At 36.1% G+C, this 20,938-nt stretch overlaps 1 protein-coding gene across 22 annotated transcripts in view; it reads left to right on the top strand.

Annotated features, from left to right (window-relative positions):
- AFDN (afadin, adherens junction formation factor) overlaps positions 1-20,938 on the top strand; it is a 181,860-nt gene that overhangs the window by 37,989 nt on the left and 122,933 nt on the right. The gene's annotated exons all lie outside the window — the stretch shown is intronic.

Below are 20,938 nucleotides of genomic sequence, written 5' to 3'. Positions count from 1 at the left end.
GGAGTTCTGAGCTACAGTAGTGGTAAAGCTGATCAAGTGTCTGCATTAATTCCACCGTCAATATAGTACAGTGAGCCTTTTGTAGGAGAGGGCCACCAGGCTTCCAAGGGGTCAGAAAAGAGGAGAGAGTTAAATCACTATTGAGATCAGACTCATGTGTGGCCACTGAACTTCTAACGTGGGTGAGATAAAGAGATGCAGTCTCCTGGACTCCTCCAACTCCCTGCTCCCCACAAACAAACAAATCTCTCAAAACTAAACTTAATAACTTTTACTTTTTAAATGATAGTTATAAAAACCATTCAGACATTGTGTTCCACAGAGCTACCTCTGCACCTGTGAGCAAATCTCCTCAATCCACCCCATCCATTTGTAAGTGAAGAGAGTTTTATCTAATTTTTTTGCATTTTTACAAAATATAGTACCTTTTGGAAAAGGGACTCTTGTGATTTCTACCCAGACTGATAAGTCTTCAGCATTCTGATGTGGGGAAAGGAAGCTTTGATGGGGCTTTCCATGAGTTTCAATACCTAAGAGTCTGAGGTAAGACTGGAGATCTCCAATACAGCTCTTCTCCCCATCAATAAAAAAAATAACAGTAAGGTTTGTATTCTAATTTGTTAATTGTTCTAGTAGACACAGAGAGATTTGTGATTTCAAGGAGGTATGGTTTTGTATACCTTAGTGCCCCAGTCCGCGCTGTCTACAGTCTACTAAGTTGCTACTATGTGCCAGCCTCTATGCTAAGTGATGGGGATACAAAAAGAAGTAAAGGACAGTTCCTGTCTTTAAGGCACTCAAAATGTAATAGAGCCCTCTAAGAGTATTAAGTGGCAGAGGAAGTGTCAACCTGCATTGAAAGAGAGAATTTCTGCATTTGGAGTTCATACTATCAATGAGTCCCAGGTTGTTGACTCAAAAAAAACTCCACCAAAACAGAAAGACTACACACCAGATAGTATTCTGAATATTTCATAAGGGTACTTTAGATTGTGTTCTAGTTAACAACCCTTCACTACATCAGATTTAATCAAGAGTTTCTAAATATAAAGTTTTTCTCTGACATGTAGGCTTACTTTAGTAAAATATATATCCTGTCCTATTAAAAAAAACACCCAATAAATAATGTAAATGAATCGATCACTAAAAGGGAGTTGAACCCAGAGTAATTGAAAAGATATTGAAGACTCTAAAAAACAGATAATGAAACATACATCCTATATCATAGCAGAGTCTGGGGACTTTTGCGACAGACACTTGTGGTGAGATGTCACTATACTAGATTTTTAAATTTGATTTTCTTTGACAGAAGGGAGGCTCTGGTGGTGGTGAGAAGTAAAGTGATTGTGATATCAAGACAAATATCAATAAAACTTTTTTTAAAAGCAAAAACTGGACAATAGACTGTCAAGAGTACTTATCTACATTATTAAGGTAATTGACCCAATATTTCACAAATATTTGTGTACCCTTTCAAAACAAATTCAACAAGTCTTTATTAATGCCCACTGTGTGTAAGATAATATGATGGGTTGGAAATAGATAATTTGACATGTACATCAGTGAGTATACTACAAATTAGAATGTAATTGAGGTAAAGAAGTCCAAAGTGTTCTCAGAAAATGTAAGGGTAATGACTTTTGTCTTGGGGGCAGAGGTAAGGAACAGGCATGTTTTTTGGAGAAGAATGGTACTTGATCTGGACCCTACAGGGAAGATCAGGCATTAAAAATGAGTGTGAATACATAGATAGGGGAGAGGTTCAGTTGAGATTGGGGAACAATTAGTAGTCCAGTTTATCTAAAAGAAGAGAGCATGAAGCTGAGTAATAATGAATTAAGGCTGGAAAGTCAGCTTAGAACCAGATTGTGGAGGACTTTAGATGCTGAGCTATATAATAAGGAGTATTTTAGGCTTGTAGCCTGGTAGGGAGGGAGGCTGCATCCATACTAAAGGCTTTTCATCTTCAATAGGCAAATGAACTAATGTGTAGTGCACAGATTACTTTGGTATCAATGTGAAGAAGGTGCTGGCGAAGGAGAGAGTAGAGGCAGGGAGACCAGTTAGAAAGTTAATAAAGAAAAAAAGAAAGAAAGAAAGTTAATAAAGCAGTCCATTTGAGAGGTGATGTGTAGGTCTAAGATCAGGAATTTTTAACCTGTGGTCCATGAGCTTGTTTTTAAAAAACATTTTGAAAAATGTATTTCATTATAATTGGTTCCTTTTGTAATCCTATGTATTTAGAAGTATTATGCTGCTAAAAGGATATATATATATAACCCAAAATGAATTAAGAACCTCTGGTTTAGGTGATGATTGGTTGAATTAAGGTAGTTGCAGTGTGAGTGCAGAGGAGGGCACAAGGTAGAGCTGATAGGATGTCAGTTGGTTGGATGTGCAGATGTGAAAGAAAGGATAGTTCCAGGTCTCTTAGTTTGGGTGACTAAGAAGATGTACACATGAACAACAGAATTAGAGAAATTCTAGGGGACTAGCCAGGATTATAAGGGTAGGAATGAAGAAGGGAGAAGATGAATTCATTTTGAGAAATATTCAATTTGAGATCCTGGTCAGACATCTTAATTGGTCTTACTTCACTTAGCATCCCCAGTCTCTCCAATCCACTTTCACACACAACTCCCTTACTGATATTCCTAAAGCACAAGTCTGACCATGTCACTCACTGCACTTCAAAAAATCAGTGGTTCCCCTACTTCTAGGAAAAAATACAAACTTAAATATTTAGAACTTTTCACAATATGATATGGCTCTAACCTACTTTTCCCTTGGTATTTGTTTTTCTGAATATATATATATATATATATATATATATATATATATATATATATATATATATATATATATATATATATATGTTGTTTTAGCCCCCCAAAATATTAGTTCCTTGAGGACAGGAATTGTTTAATAATTTTGTCTTTGTATCCCCAGAACCTAGCACAGTGCCTGAGAAGGTGAAGGCACTTAAATACTTGATGGATGAATGAATGAGATATCTAGCTGGAAACTGGAAATTTGGTAGTAGAATTCAGGATAAAGAATGAGACTAGAGATAGAGATTTTTTAATCATCTACATAGCATTTTTTGATTGAAGATGTTGGAATGAGTGTATAGAGAGTGAAAAGAGGGTCAGACAGAAATCTGGGGGATATCCATATTTAGGTGTCAGGAGAAGCTTGATAACCAGCAAAGCTACAAAGCAGAAATAGTCAGATGGGTATAATGAGAGCTGAGAGAGTTGTTATAGTGTTTTGGAAGCCAAGTGAGTAGAGTATCCAGACTAGGTTTGCAGAGATACACTACTCCCTGGCCCCATTTAATTGCATCCCCTGTAACCAGCCTTCTTTTGTTGGCCTTCTATGAAACACATGCTGTCTTAGTCTATATGCCATAGAGTACAAATCAGTCTTCCAAGTGTGTATTTGTTTTATAATACTTTAAAAATATTCCTCATGCTCCCTCTTCTTCCTCATGCCTCTGTTACCTATATATTGCCTGCTTCTTTATATGCCTTACTTTGAAACACCCTTTCCTTTAGTGTTATCATTGAAATTCTCTTCCCTTTTGCTGTTGCTTGCTTTGCCATTTCAATTTTAAAAGTGAGAACCAGTGCCTCTGGGGAGGGAGGGGGGTTCTCTAGAAGATTGAAATTTTATGGATATCTTTTAGAGATTTTCTTTCCTTCAAAAGATTTCGAAAATCAATTATAGTGAATGAATAGAAGAGGTGTTGTTGATCATTAGGTAATCTTGGGTTTTGTATCTTTCAAAGATCCCTGTCCTCCCGAAAAGTTGTTTGCTTCTCTTCCTCATGAGGGGAAATGCCACTACATATCATATATATTCATCTTTACCTTTATTTGGGTTGTTTCTTTCAAAGCATATCTCTGTTGTTACTGTTGTTATTTTGGTATTTTTAGTTGTGAAGTTGGGTAGTATTTGGATAGCCAGAGGCTGTTCTACATATGAATATTAGGAGATTAGAGTACAATAAGGTAATAAAACTTTAGATGAAAGGTGTTATGCAAACATAAGATCCATATAATAGTAGTGCCTTAAAATTTCTATTTTATAATTTTTTAAGTCCTTTTGTGTAAATCTCATTGTTTACAAGAACTCTTGTTAAGATAGGTGGTATTTATTATACCCACTCATAATATTTTGTACCAGACAAAGTGTGTTACTGTTACTGGATGAAACAAGATTAACTCAGGCTTATTATTGTATTTTAATAATTGTTATTTTTTTAAAACTTCTAGAATTTAATAAATATGATCCAAATTCTAAAGAAGCTTTATGACATTTAGTGGAATAAATTTTATTAATGTTATTATCCAAATGTGATTGCAGCCACATTCCTGCCTTTATCTTCTTATTCTTCTCTTTTTCCTTTCCTCTGAAAGCATAATTTATAGCTCAATTGATTTGTGTCATTATAGCTCAGTTAGTTGTGACAGAGTTAATAGCTTTATAGCTACCCTTTTCAAAGTAAAAACAACCAAGTTTTTGTATGGGAATTTTAAAGTTGAGAAGTGTCACTTGAGGTTATTTTAAAATCTGGTTTCCTCTTAACATTTTCTGAACAAGTTATATCATTAGGTCATATGTTTTGAATGCTGAAATAATGGAACTATGCACATTTGGGCAAATTTGTATATGCAGAACAATAGGAAAGAATAAAAAATTCTTCTATAGGCTGAATTCATCCTTTAAGATGAGAAAGTAACCAGTGGTTTACATCAGACCTTTTATATTTTTCATTTTCTTGAATTGAATTGAATTGAATATATTGGAATCATAGGACCACAATTTATTCTTCTGATTAGTGCATGTTCACATATTGTATGATTGTGAGAGCCACAGTTAAAATGGCTTTAGTTTTTAAAAACAAATTAGCAAATTAAAAAGAAATAGTAGAAAATGTATAAAAATCCTGTTATATGTCTTAATTGTACTTCTTTAACAGCTGAAGACTTTGTTAGCATGCATTGTAAATCATTTGTTGATAATTTACTGACTTAAGCTCATCCAAGAGCAGTGAACATACATGATAAAATTGCTGTCAAGAACATCATGATGATTAGTTGGAATGATGTGACTATTTGTCACAGATAACAGATTTGGATATCAGATATAAGTAAACATGGCAGTTTTGTATTAAATTAATAAACTGTATTGTCTAGAATATAAATCATATTCTCGGGAAAAAAATATCATTTAAGAAAGAATATTGTCAGCTTGATTTAGTGGCTTACCATATTTCAGCCATAAATCATCTTCTAAACTTATAGGGTATGTTAACATTTGCTGCATAAAATGTTTTTTCTTCAGTTTTAATTTCATTTTCTTTAAAAAATGTGGCCCAACAACAGTTGGAATATTTTGAAGTTGGGTGGATTTTAGGACACATCGTAGAATCTTAGAGCAAGGGTTTAACCTGACGTCTTGTGTTTTTTGCTTATTTATCTATTTATTTATTCACTTATTTATTCATTTACTTATTTATTCATCCATTTATGTATTTATTTGTTGACTCATTCATTTATTTTTTGGTGAGGATGATGGTAGGGGTGACAGGGTGCTTGGGTGCTTGTGTTTGGGTGCTTGTACTTGGACCCCAATTTCCCCCTAGTGTCAGAAACACTGTCCCTGACAGTTTCTCCCCAGCCCAAGGACACTGTGCCTAGCAATTACTCATGAGTGGGCCCCAGCAAGACTCTTATCTCTGTCCCTGGTGCCGTTCCAAACAGCACGTAAAGGATTTATTAGTTTAAACTGGCTTTGCACTGGGTCCTAAAGACATTGTTACCCACTACTATAGTGTCCTACCTTATTATCTATATCCTGGGCTCCTCATTAACTGTATTCTAGACTTAAGACATATGTATACTCCCTACATCTATCTTGTCTTAACAAGACATTGATTGGTGGCAGACTGGACAACTCAGTTACCCTGAACTCTAGTTGACTTAGTGATGTAGCAGGCCTAAAACCACACCTCCATGTGGCCCCCCTTGTGGGCTTTTCCTAATGAACTCTGGGTAAACGCCTGCGCAGTAGGTACAAGAAGTGCATGTTCTTTTAAGAACTGACCACTCCTTAACCACTCCCTGATCCCACCCTGAATCCCCTAGTTAGCATATTTGACACATGTTTTATTGTATTTTATCCTATATAAACTTTAACTGTACCTCTCTAAGGTTGCAGAATCTTTTAAAAATCCTTGCCTGCTGAAAAGTGTTAACAATAAACTTTGCCACCTTGGCTTAAAGAATGCTTGAGTCTGTGAATTTATTCCAGATGACCCATGTACTTCAGTCTTTGAGGGGTCACAACCTCTCAACCTCTCACACCGAAACAGGGGCACTACTTTAAAAAAAAGGAACATTAATGTTTCCAAAAAAGATTTCATGTTAGGGGGCAGTATTGTGCTACTTTCCTTATTTGTGTTTTTTCCTCTTCCTCCTGCCCTGCCCTCTCCCCCATTCTGCTCCCCTTCCCACCCTGAATTGAGAATGGAAGAAAAACAAAACCTGTTATAAACATACATAATCAAGCAAAACCAGTTTCCTCATATAACTTGTTCACCTGCTTCTGTTCATTTCATTCTACATCCATTCTTATAAGTCTTCCCAGGTTTCTCTGAAATCATCTTATCAGTTTTTGCACTAAAATCTCTTAAACCGTTCCAGTTTATGGGCACTTCCTCAGATTTGCTGGCTCAAAAACTATAAATATTTTTAACATCTGAAGAGCTTTTTTGCTTAGTACTAGCTCCTCTCTTAATCTGTCCTCCAATTTCCCTCTTCTCTCACCTCCCCTACTAGTTAACTTGAGTGAAATTTTGTGTGTGTGTGTGTTCGTTCGTGTTCGTTCCCTGCTTTCTCCAGCTCAGGTGAGAATGAGGTTCAGATGTTACACATTTCTCCTTCCCCCTTCTTGGTTTGTATAGATGGCTACTTATCCATGCTGATTATATAAGATAATTTCCCCTAACCTACTTCCTCTCTTTTTCCATTCATCTGTTAAGATAATCAAGATATAATAGAACCAGGCCTTCTATCTAATTAGACTCCTTGTATGACCCATGATAAAAATGAGATTCAGAGGGAACACATGGTATCACCCTTTATATTTAAATCATGCATCCACTTTGACCCTATCTTCGTATATAGTATAAGATGTTGTTCTGTGCCTAGTTCCTGTCATTTTCCAGTTTTTCCAACTGTTTTTGTCAAATAGTGAGTTCTTATCCCAGAAGCTGGAGTCTTTGGGTTTATCAAACAGTAAATTACTATAGTCATTAACTAATGTGTCTTGTGGATGGAGAGATCCACCATTCTATTTGTTAAGCCAGTCCCAAATAGTTTTGATGATTGCTGCTTTGTAACAGTTTTAGATCTGGTAGGGGCTACTTCCTTTGCATTTTTTTTTAATTCATTAATTCCCTTGTTATTCTTGATCATTTGTTCTTCCACATGAATTTTGTTATTTTTTCTAACTCCAAGATTTTCTGGTAGTTTGATTGGTATGGAACTGAGTAAGTAAATTAATTGATGGAAAATGCTATCCATATCCAGAGAAAGACCTATGGAGTTTGAATGTAGATCAAAGCATACTATTTTTCTTTGTTTTTTTTCTTTCTCTCGGTTTTTTCCTTTGGTTCTTACTCTTCTTTACACCAAACATGAGTAATGTGGAAATATGTTTACTATGATTGTAAAAAAAAAGTTAATTTAGGTAGAATTGTCATTTTTATTATATTAGCTTGGCCTACTCATGAGCAACTGATATTTTTCCAATTATTTAGATCCGACTTCCTTTGTGTGAAAAGTGTTTTGTAATTGTGTTGGTATAGTTATTGGATTTGTCTTGGCAGGTAGACTCTCAAATATTTTATATTGTCTACAGTTATTTAAATGGAATTTCTCTTTTTATCTCTTGCTGCTGGGCTTTGTTATAGTATAAAGAAATGCTGATGATTTATGTGGATTATTTCATATCTTGCAACTTTGCTAAAGTTAATAATTTCAAGTAGTTTTTTAGTTGATTCTCCAGGGTTCTCTAAGTATGCCATCATATCATCTGCAAATTCAATTTCTATTTCTTCTCTTATTGCTAAAGCTAACGTTTCTAGTACAATATTAAATAATAGAGGTGATAATGGACTGCCTTGTTTCATCCCTGATCTTATTGGGAAAGTGTCTAGCCTGTCCCCATTACATGTAATGCGTGCTGATGGTTTTAGATAGATGCTACTTATCATTTTAAGGAAAACTTTTTTCCTATGCTCTCTAGTGTTTTTAATAGGAATGGATGCTGTGTTTTGTCAAGCTTTTTCTGCATCTATTATGATAATCATATAATTTCTGTTAGTTTTACTATTGATGTAGTCAATAGTTTTCCTAATATTGAACCAGCCCTGCATTCCTGATATAAATCCCACCTGGTCATAGTGTGTTATCCTGCTGATAAATTGCTGTAATCTCTTTGTTAATATTTCCAGTTCTTTACTACAACAGAATGCTACTTGAAATATTTTTTGTACATATGGGTAGGGAAAAAGATTATTTTAAGGAGAGATACTTTCCAAGAATGAGAAATATCAAGCTGGTGGGGACTGGAGATGGAATGCAAATTTGGGGAACACGAAACTAGGTTCACTGAAGTGTTAGAGTGAAAGATAGATTGGAGCCAGTCTAGAGTAGTTTGGAACCAGATTGTGAAGTGCTTTAAATAACTATGCTTAAGAGATTGCATTTTCTTTCAGAGGTACTAGAGGGCCCCTGGAGATTTTAAGTCAGAGTTGTATCGTAGATGGATTGGAAAAAGAGAACTGAACATCATTCTAGACAACATCCAACAAGCTCAGAGAATAATGTGGTTCTATTGTCTATCTCCCTTGCTTACTACAATTTACTTTTATTAAATGCATCCACCTCTAGGTCTTTTCCTCACATAAACTGTGTTTTAAGTTGTGTCTCTTGTCCTTGAGCAGCTAAGTTTTTGGACCTAGTATAGGACTCTACGTTATCTCTAATGTTTTCTTGTTTGATTTGGTTCATTGTTTTAGGCAACTGAGATTTTTTTGGATCCCAATTCTGTTATTGAATTAGTTGTTCTTGCCAGCTTTGCTGTGAAGAGATTCAATAGGAATTTGCTGTCCCTTCTTACCCCCTCAGCATGTCTTTATAGCTTTTCATTGACCTAGTAACCATTTGGGTACATAGTTCAGTCCTTTATGAAACAATTTAATTTTACTGTCATCCTTCTTACAACTTCATCTTGACTCCAAGGATATCAATAGAAACTTTACAATTGACCCTATTTTAAAGGAGACAAGAAGACCTATGTGCTTGCATTCAAGTTCTGCTTCTGACAAAAGTTGTCTGTGTGACAATAAGCCTCTTTCAGTGTTACAGCCAACTTTTGAGGACATATACCTGCCTGTATTGTTGTTCTAGGACCTCTTCTGTTTTCCAGAATCAGTGTTCTGATTCCTTTTAACAAATAAGTAGAGGCAAGTAAAATAAACATTAGCCACATCTGAAAATGTTTGCTTCATTTGCTATCTGTAACCCATTACTTTTCTTTGAAAAGCTGAAAAGCATGTTTCAGCACCCTTCTTTGGAAGGTCAGAATTAGCCATTTCATTCACTAGCTGTCTGAAGATTTTCAGTGTTGTTTGATTCAGTTTTTATTTTAAGTTTCATATTCTCTCTCCCTACCCCTTCACCTACTTGAAAAGACAAGAAATAGAAAACCCAGTGCAAATACAAAGTCATGCAAACAAATTTCCACATTACCCATGCGCCCCCCCCCCAAAAAAAAGAAGACAAAAAAAAAGTTTGTATCCTGAGTCCAGGAGTTCTCTTTCTGGAGGTGTGGGTATTATTTTTCATCATGAGTGCTTTGGAATTGTAGTGGATCATTGTGTTGATCAGATTTACTTAAGTCTTTCATTGTGTATTATCTTGATAATATTGCTGTTACTTTGTGAATTCTGCTTATATTCATTTCATTCATAAGTCTTCCTAGGTTTTTTTAAATCATCCCCTCATTATTTCTTACAACACAGTAGTATTCTATTACATTTGTATGGTGTAACGTTTTCATCCATTCCAGAAAGTTAAAAAAAGAAAGTATGCCTTTATGTATTCAGACTCTTATCATTTCTTTCTCTGAAGTTGGATAGCATTTTTCATAATCAGTTTCTAAATTGTCTTGGATCATTGTATTTTTGAGAATAGCTAAGTCATTCACAGTTGATCGTTGTACAGTATTGCTGTTACTTTGTACAACGTTCTCTTGGTTCTGCTCATTTTACTTTGCATCAATTCATGTAAGTCTACCCAGGTTTTTCTGAAAGTGTCCTGCTTAACATTTCTTATAGCACAGTAGTATTCAGTCATGGTTGTATACTGTACCAATTGATGAGCATCCACTTTGTTCCCAATTCTTTGCCACTACAAAAAGCTACTAAAATTTTTTGTCCATATGGGTCCTTTTCCTTTTTCCTTGATCTCTCTGGGATGCAGAGCTAGTAGTGGTTTGTTGGGTAAAAAGGTGTGCAGTTTTTTATAGCTTTTGGGCACAGTTCCAAACTGTGCTCCAGAATGAACTAGGTCATGGCTCCACCAACCAAGTACATTATTGTACCTGTTTTCCCACCACATCCAGAATTTGTCATTACCCTTTTATGTCATCTTAGCAGTGCTATTTTTTAAAAAGAGATTCTCACATTTAAAAAAATTATTTAACACAATTTTTCTCTTCCATTGAAAAAGAAAAGATAGGGACAGCTAGATGGAGCAGTGGATAGAGCAGCAGCCCTGGAGTCAGGAGGGTCTGAGTTCAAATCCAGCCTCAGACACATAACACTTACTAGCTGTGTGACTCTGGCTAAGTCACTTAACCCTCATTGCCTTGCGGGGGGAAAAAAAAAAAAGAAAAAGAAAAGATAAAAACAAAACCCTCCTGACAAATATGACTACTCATGTCCAAAAAAATCTCATTCTATAGTGAGTTTTATCACTTTTTTGTAGTTGTTTTCTTTTAAATTATAGCAGTCTCTAAATTGTTCTCCTGCCCTGCTTATTTGATTTTCTGTCAGTTCATGAAAAAGTTCTTGTTTTCCTGAATTCATCATATTTCTGAAATTATAGACTAGAGAGACATGTCTTGCGTGGCAGTTTGTTTTTATCTATCAGTTGAGAATGGTTTTACATCTTTAAATACAATAAAACTTTATTTTAAAATGTAGAAACCATTCTTAGCTCCTGAGCAATACAAAAATAGATCAACAATCTTTTGGATCTGTCTAGGGCCAGAGTTTGCTGACCTCTGGACTAGGCAGAATAGTTCATTTAAAGGCACAAAAATCAGCATAGTACAGTAGTCAAGAGGAAAAGCTTTGTCATAAATGTCCTTGATTAAACTCTTAATTATCATAGATAGCCTTTCTTTAATAAATATTGATCAAAGGTTAGAAACCTTAAAAAATAATTTCAAACTACAAACTGCCATATTGAGAATATGTTCCAGATCACTAAAAGAGAAATGTAAATTAAAAGAGTTTTCATCTCACGTGTAGCAAATAGTAGAGATGATTTAAAAAAAATGAAAACAGGCAGCATTAGAGTGGCTATAGGGCAATATGAAACTAATGCACTGTGCTGGAGCTGTGAGCTGGTCCGACCATTCTGAACTACTCCATGAAAAGCAGGTAATCTGAGAGCTGGCCTTTTGTAGTCAGGAAGACCTGTTTTCAATGATGATGATGAGGAGGAGGATAATGATGATGATGATGATGATGATAATAATAGCATTAATAATAATAATATTTAGTATGTGCTAGGCATTGGGCTGTGTGCTTTACCAATTTTATCTCATTTGATCTTCTCAATAACCTTGTGACACAGGTGCTATTATTATCCTTATCAGTTGAGGAAACTGAGGCAGACTGGGTAAGAGACCTACCTACCCAGGGTCCCACAGCTGAGGTCTTCTTGATTCCAGGCACAGGCCTGGTTGCTTCTACTTAGTGTTTCTACCACTTAATGGCTCTGTGACCCTGGGCAAGTCGCTTAACCTCTTAGTGTCCCCAGGAAAATAAGACTATTATGATTTGGGGGAAAGTACCAGTCTGCATTGGTAGAGGAAACTTCCCTAAACTGATAAAATCACAGAATAGATCCTTCCTCAACTCCCCCCACCCCCCCAAATAAATAAAGGGCAAGGTGCTGTGCTGGGTGTGGGGGATATAAAGACAAGCATGAAACAGTACTTGCTTTGGGGCTTTTACTTGGGAAAATGAATATATGTGTTAATAAATACATGTTAACTATTTAGACATTTCTGGAAAGTGGGTTGCGGGAGGGGCATGGTATAGCTCAGGAAAGGCCTACTGAAGTTCCAGCTAGCTATGAGGAGCTTGAGATTCTAAGAAGTGGAAGTGATCCGGAGAACATTCCATTCACGATGGGACAGCTTTTGCGGAAGTACAGAGGTAGGAAATTGGTTGTAGTATTTTTAGGGAACTGTAAGCAGGCCCAGATTGACTTTGAACATCAAGTATGCAAGTTGGAGAGTAACATGAAATCTAGCAATAGAAGTTGGAGCCAGTTTGAGAAGAACTTCAAAGTGTCAGTATGAATTGGTATTTTATCCTAGAAGCAAAAGGGAGTCACCAAAGCATCATAAACAGGGAAAGTAAAAAAGCATGAGCTTTAGGAATATCAATTTGGCAGCTCTGTGTTGAGGAGATGAAAGACTAAATTCAGGGAGTGAGAACTGATGAAAACCCGATTGGATACGAGGATGTATGGGAGTTAGAATTTGTAGGTGACTCCAGTTGTGTACTGGAGAAGCAGGTGGTGCTCTTGATGGAAGTTGGCAAATAGAATGGGTTTGGTTTTGGTTTCCTTTGGGGGAGTGTAGGGAGACAGAAAATGTGCTTTGTTCTGAACATAAGTGTTTGAGATCCATGTTGGACATCCATGTGAAGATGTCTAGCAATCATTTGGTGAAGCAGGATTCGGAGGTAGAATCATCCAGAATTGACTTACTGATTGCATAACAGAGATGAGGGAGAGTGAATAAAGATGATTCTAAAGTTGTAAATGTTGTGGGTGTAGAGGATGGTATTAGTATAGATATAAATAGGGAAGCTAGGTAGAGGCCTCAGTTTAGTGGAAAACTAATGAGTTTTATTTTGTACACGTCTTACCTAATGGCTCTATAATATCTGATTACAGGTTTATCTAGGCAGGGATTTGAATTCAAGTCCACCACTCTATCCAGTGAGCCACCTAAATGCCCCATTGTATTAACTTTTTTGGTAACTGCCATATCTCTTGATTTTGATTAATTAAAACCTTCTTTTCTCCAAACCTTGTGAAATCTACTTTCCTAAAATCTGGTGAGCATTGCAGATTATGCTCCTGTTATGATAGGGTGATTCCCCCATCCCTTCTTTTTTTATGTTTGCCATCCTTCAAACCATTATCTTCTTGTTTGTAAGTATCAGGTCCAGAATGGAATTTTCCTTCATTGGTTCCACCATCTTTTGAAGGATGAAAATTGTGATTAAGTGAAGGCAGGAAATTATTGGCTTCTCTGATTTTGGGTAAAGAAGAGACCTCCAGCAGATGTTAGATAACTCAAGTCTCCCATTGCTATATGTCATGGCTGTCTCTGCCAGAGTTGTGATTATTTCTCAAATTTTTTTTCTTTTATTCTCATCCATTTTATCTTTATTTTATGTAGTCTTTTGTATATTCGTTTGAAAATAATTGCTTCTGTTTTCTAGTGCCATGAGTCTAAACTCAAGTGCTCTCTACCCTGTTTTCCTTTTGGGTTATCGTATTTTCTCACATGAATATATCATCTTAATGTGCATTACTACTCAGTTCCTCTTTTACCTTTCTCATTCTGGTCATGTTGCTTTTGAAAATCATACCCTTTTTGAGCCATATTCCATTCATGAATCTCAGTCCTACCAAGCCTTAGTGATTTGTCTTTTTATCACTTTGGTATTAAGACTCTACCTGATTCTGTCTTGTGGATATACACATGAAACTAAGGTGCAAGTTAGTCTTTGAGATTTTAGTTTTTTTTCAAGTATGCGTACCTATCAGAATAGTTTCTATGGAAGAGAAACTTTACCTCTTACTATAAAAACTGAAAAATTTGTCTATCCATATTGAAAAATCTTAGCATTAATTAAGCTGCCAGACCCCAAGGTCTAGAATAAGCTTTGACTGTATTTCTGCTAGGCTATTATTGGAAGTCAGTTTTCCTTACTCTAATCATAGATTGGGAAAGAAAGATGTTATTCTCCCCTTTTCCCACTTTTGCAATGATTTCATCATTCAGAATGGATTAATCTAAAGGTAGAAAAGTTTGCTTACATCTTTTATGTTTTTTAAAATTACATTTTGCTAAGTACTATGGAATATAAAACAGACATGTCTAAGAAACATAGTCAAGGAGACTTAAGTAAATGGTGAATATAGGTGCTTTTGAAGAATGTTCAGTTTGCTGGCCTGACGCGACATATATTTTGGAGTAATTCATTTTTGTCCTTAAATTTAACCTAGTTGATATTATCAAGGTATTCATTATAAAATGTTAGGTTTGGCCTTGGGGGAGATAGAAAAGTATGATACAATATGCTGTCAAGGATCTTACTTCCTCCGATATGGGAGCTGATGGGTCTAATCAAATGTGTAGACAAATTAGGGGGGCCTTAAGTGTACAAACAGGGCCCTTGTGGAATTTAGAGGAATGAAACTTTGCTTCCTTCTGGTACCTTCTTGCTTTTCTGGGCAGGGATGGGTAAAATGTCTGAGAAAAGTGTCATGGAGGGAGGAATACCAGTCAAGGTAGGGCTTCCCTTAAGAATGGAAAGGATATCTGTATGCAGAGATTTGGAATGTTTGACTCTTCAGGCCTAGGAAAATTTGAGCAAAGGCACAGAAGTGTGTAAGGGTGGGATGTAGTATCACCTGAAGCAAATTTCTTGACCTTTCTGACCCCAGATTTCCCACCTATAACTGAAGGATGTTGAACTAAAATGAATCGAAGGTCTCTTGTAGTTCTAAATCAGTCTTCTTGTATCTCTGATCTAAAATAATTCTGTTTGGTGGATGCACAGAGTATTTTGGAGCTGTATTTTGGGAGGCCAGGACTGCAGGATTAAGGAATTTGGCCTTTGTTCTCATGGTCAATCCCTCATTTTCCTGGAAATTTAATTTTTAGCAGTCTCATGAGAAAATTATATAAAATAATTTGAAATGGAATTTCTTTTAAGAATTTAGGTTCTTGCTGTGCATATTTGCAGTACGCTAAATTGATTTGAATTCATTGCTATTGAAAAATAGCCTTTGTATAATTGAAACACAACTTTTGTCTTCTTTACCACTGTATGAATGTCTTTGTGAATTAACACACATACATGTAGGAGAATGTTAAGTGTATGTTGATTGTTGAGTGAAATACTAAAAAATGTGTCTAGTTGGGTTTTTTGGTGACATTGGTAATTTTGAACCCTGTAATAATAATCAAACATGATAAAAATGTTTGTAAAGGTACACGTAAGAGTGTATTCTAAAACTTATGACATAGGTCCTGAGATTATTTGTACCCTTTATGTCTTGATTAAGCTGTTTTGTTAACTTTTTATGCTTGTTTATATGAAATGGTATTTAATGCCACCATTCTTTCAGTGTCTCAAGTTCACAATCTTATAATCATTCTCATCTCACTCTTTTTATCACTGTCCCGTCACCGATCAACCTGCTCCCCCATCCTCATCAATTGCCAATTGACATTTCTACCTTACCAACACCTCTCACATTCAGTCAGCTTTTCTTTCCACTCATACACTTGCTGACTTAGTTTTAAGCCCTCATCACTTCTCACCCACATTATTACAACCTCCTAAACGGTTTCTCAATTTTCTCACTATTCCAGTCTGTTGGACACACTAAAGTACTTTTCCTTAAGCATAGATCTGCTCATGAGACTACTGTACTCAGCAAACTTCAATAACTTCCTTTTGACTCTGGAATAAAATACAAACTTTTAGCTTTTAAAAACCTATAAACAACGTGGCCCTAACTCTGATGCAGATCCCACCAAACTGGATTTTGTCCATGACACTCCATAATTGCCTTCGAGTTTAATAAGTGCTTAACAAATACTTGTTGGCTGATTAATTATCCTATAGGTAAGAAGCCAGTGAAAGTGAGAACAACACTGTCAAACCTGGATGTTGGAGAAGGACACTACAGAGCATCTTAGTTCCATAGAATTCAAACCAAGCAGACTTACAGATAGAAAGTTAGAGTAGAGCAGGTTGGCAAGTCCAAGTCCTTCGCTCTAGAAAGGAAAACTTTGGGAGGAATTTAGTGCTGCACACTCCAGCCCTACAATCATAGGGGAGATGTTAATAAATAAAAGTTGGAATAAAAGCAATCAGTGAGGGTTCAGTTGAGGTTGGAGGACATGAATTTATGTTCTACACAATGGCTTCCTCTTGCAGTATTTAGGAAGTTGGGGATTGTTTAGCAAGGTAGGAACAGCAGAAAGACAAGGAGGCCAAAGATCTGAGACTTGAAGACAGTGTTTTGTTCAAGAGATTAGCATCAACAACATGTAGTTAGAGGTTAAAAGAAACTTTATTTTTTAATAGTGTATGTAGAATATGAGATTTTAGATGGGACTTAAAGTAAGGCAGGGAAACCTAGAGACAGAGAAGGGGTAGGGATCACATTCCTGCCATGGGGAACTATCAAGGAAAATGTACTTAATGGGGGGGTGTGGATCTAGGAACAGCTTAGATGGGTTGATGGAAAAGAGTCTTGAAGTAGGAGAGGTTACCAGGGCATTAAATTTCAAAGTTCAGAATCTTGACTAACATAGATGACAATGAAAAACAATTTTGAATTTCTTGACTATTTGCTTACATTGATGATCTCCACTGATCTGTGCGGTCTCAAACCAGTCACCTAACCTCTCTTGTGTAAAAACCAATGTTTCCTTCCAGCACCAAAGTTTTTAATCCTAACATTATATATTCCTATATCAAGGATTGGCAGTTCATAGCATGTGAGAGAAATCATAGATGTTTTTTAATGGTATGCCGGCTGTATTAGTCATAGACAGTGGGCTTTAAACCAGCCGTATGGTAGATATAGCTTTGGCCTTGGAGGCTGTAGTACTGAGTTTCAAGTCTTACTCTAGATCCTAGTATCCCTGTGCTCATTACCAAGTCATTTAACTTCTCAAGAGTCTCAGTTTCTTCTGAAAAATGGCTTATCTACTTCAGTACCTACTTCGCAGAGTTGTTAGGTACTTTAAGAATGCTGTATAAATAGGAATAGTTATCAGATTTATATGAAGGCAAAATTTTTTTCCTATTTGTTAGCCTAACTCCTTTGTTTTGTATCCTCTTACCTCTTTCCTCCTCTTCCTTTCGCACAAAAAGTTGGTAGTCTGTATCTGTAGAAAGTCACTAAACTCACTGAGGGCAGCTAGTTCTCTTCTTTCCCTGTGCCCAGTGAAAACTTCATTTTCTAAATGTTGTCTTTCTTATCTGTTATCTTACATAGATTCACAAAGTTCAAGTCTGACCATGTCAGTGTCCTACTCATTAAACTCCAGTGGTTCCCTATCACCTTCAGGATCAAATATAAAATCTTCTGGCATTCAAAGCCTTTCATGACTTCCTCTTCTCTTCTGTCCCTTTCCCCTACCTTTCCAGTCTCTTTATACTTCCCCATACTCTTTCATTCCTCTACATCGGCCTTGCCAATCCTCAAACAAGACGATTCCATTTCCTGGCTCTTATATTTTTATTTTAATTTACAGGCACCCATGGTAGGAATGTGCTTCCTCCTCATCCCTGCCTCTTGCTTTCCCTGGTTTCTAGTCCCATCTAGAATCTCACCTTCTGCAGGAAGCCTTTCCCATTTCTCCTTAATTCTAGTATCTTCTGTCTATTGATTAGCTCCAATTTATCCTATATTGTGTACATAGCTTGTTTCTTCGCAGTTTTTTTCATGTTGTTTTCCCCATTAGACTATAAGCTTTTCGTCCGCCTTTTATCTTTGTATCCCCAGTCTTTAGAACAGTGTCTAGCACATAATAGTTGACTATTTGTATCCAAAATGCTTTGCACATAAGCACTAAATAAATGCCTTATTCATTACCATCTAAATAAGTTATCTTAAGCAATCATTTCTTTTTTCTTTTTTTTTTCATTTCTTCTTTCTATTCCTCTGTTTCTTCATTTGTTGAATTGGAATTTATAAGACTCTAGCTTTAGAAATTCTGTTTTTATGGAGTTTCCTGAAATAGTTGTATTATACTCTATCCTCAGATAATCCCTCAATGAGTAAATTCTTAGGATCAGCATTGAAACTAGCATCTGCTTCACCTAGACCTGTGAGTGTTGTTTTGGCGCCATCTCTAGGTGGAGAAGATGAGTTGGCATACTACACCTTAAATTCGAAGATCTGTGCTGGTCAATATATAAATCACTCTTGAGTGCAGTTGTAGCACTGTAAGGTGGCGTGGTAGATTTGGAAGTCCTCAGTGTACATCTGTCATTGGCATCTACTTGGCTGTTTCTCCACACGGACAAGCTTCTTAAGTTTGGTTTTATCTTTAAAAATGGTGATAAAGTTCATAGATTTAGAGCTAGAAGGGGTCTTGGAGGCCACTGAGCCCAGCTTTTTAATGGTAGAGATGAGGAAATCGAGGCTGTAAATGACTTGTTTAAGTGACCTAGCTGCCTATTATGCTATGAGTAGTTCACATCATGTAACCCTCATGAGACCTCATATATATATGGCTTGTAAACTTAAAAGTGTTGTGCAATGTATAAATGTCATCATTTATATATTGTCTTTTCATTTAAAAGCCATATGATAAAGTGGATAAAGCTTCCCACTTTTGCATTAGGAAAACCTGGGTTTAAGTTCTGTCCCCAGTACATGGTAGCTGTGTGACCTTGGGCGAGTCTCTACCTGATTTTAGCAACTCTTAAGTAATATCTCAGTTGCCAGTCTGGCCAAGAGGAAACCGCTTCTCCCCCCCCCCCATCCAGAATGCTCTTTTTTTTTTTTTAAAGGCAATTGGGGTTAAGCCCAGGGTCACACAGCTGGTAAGTGCCAAGTGTTTGGTTTGAGGCCGGATTTGAACTCAGGTCCTCCTGACTTCAGGGCTGGTGCTCTATCCACTGTGTCATCCAGCTGCCCCCTAGAATGTCCTTTTTAAGGAAAAGCAGAGAAGCATAAACATTAATCCCTGCCCTTTAAGGAGTTTGAAACTGCGTAGGAGGAGGGGGAAGTTGATAATGACACAAGGCTGTATATATAGTACAAGCTGCATTATGAGGCACTTTATGATTAATTGTCAGATTATTACTATAAAGATTATTGTGGCCTTGAGTGGCTTAGAAAGTCATCTCAGTATCACCAGAGGATCAAAGTTGACTTGGTCCTTGAAGGCATTCTAGATGAAGGGAAGCAAAAGGACGCATTAGGAAAGTATAGTTTGTTCAGCACAAGTTTGGTTGGGTGCAGCATATGGTTAATGTAGGAGAATAGTGAAGCATACGGTTGTACAGGTAGGTGGGGGTGAGCTTTTTACAAAACTTTTCCTAGACAAGGACTTTGGACTTCATGCTGTAGGTTTCATAGGTACTTTTGAGATGATCTGAGCTGGAGAGGGAATGACTTAAGCAAATCAGTGGGGAGAGTTATGCTTTTCCTGTAATTTGGAATTTTTTATAGCATTTTGCTAGTCATTTCCTTCTCATCTAAGTAAAAAAAACAGCAACAACTACTTAATCCAGAAAGGGATTTATTCTAAAAAAGTATCCAGGGTGATAAAGTATACAGATCCAGCTTTGACTTTTTTTTTTAAACATTTTAGTAACTGAAGTTTATAATGGCAACCCAGAATCTTAAAAAAAAGATTAAATTGTATTTATGGCTTCTATCCATTGAAATTTATTAAAGCTCAATTCTTTGTAAATGGGTGATCCATATAAGTCACATAATATAATGTCCCACTAAGTAGAATACTTGTACATTTAATTCAAGAAATGTTTATGGAACTTTTACAGTTTATAAAAGCACCATATTTATTAGTGATTCTAGATAAACAAGAATTTAGGCAAACTCATACTTGTATTAAATTTCACACTGAAATCAAAGTACAGTCGTCTGAGTAAAAATCAAGTAGTGCTTTCCCTGCCTTTTTTTTTCTAATAGGAAGAAGCTATTAAAAATTTTCTTATTCATGTTTTTATTCCTAATGTTTAGCATATTTCCTTTCACAAAATATGATCTTAATACATGTGTTGTGAGTAGATAGGAAGGCGCTAGATTATGGAAGACAGTGTATGTCAAATAGAATTCTTTAAGAATTTATGAAAGAGAATAATCACATCCCTCAGCCAATTAGCTTTGCAGTAATCTAAATTTAGCAGATATTTTCCAAGAACTACTATGTATTAAGATACTATTAGTGGATGGTTGATGGATATAAATTTTTTTTTTGCCCTCCTGTCATAATCAACAAGGATTAGACTGGTTTTGTTTGTTCCCAAAAGGCATTACTAAGACCAGTGGTTAGAAGTCAGAGAGACAGATTTTTGCTTGATTTAGGGGAAAATTTTGTAACAGCTGTCTAAAAATGGGATGATTTGCCTTGAAAACAGGAGTATGTTCCCCATTTGTAGCTCTTCAGGGACAAGTTGAACTAGATGACACATAAGGTGAGGTACCTTTGAACTCTGGTTCTACAATTTGTTGATAACTTTTGCTTTTTTGAGATTTAACATGCCTTATGTTCTGCAAGACCTTTTGTATTCATCCTTAGTAACTTTCTCCTTTTTCTTTATTGA

This window comes from Phascolarctos cinereus, unplaced genomic scaffold, assembly GCF_003287225.1.
Source record: "Phascolarctos cinereus isolate Bilbo 61053 unplaced genomic scaffold, phaCin_HiC Scaffold_5;HRSCAF=322, whole genome shotgun sequence".
NCBI lineage: Eukaryota > Metazoa > Chordata > Mammalia > Diprotodontia > Phascolarctidae > Phascolarctos > Phascolarctos cinereus.
Note: the sequence above shows the minus strand (reverse complement) of the source record. Positions and strands in the feature narration are given on the sequence as shown.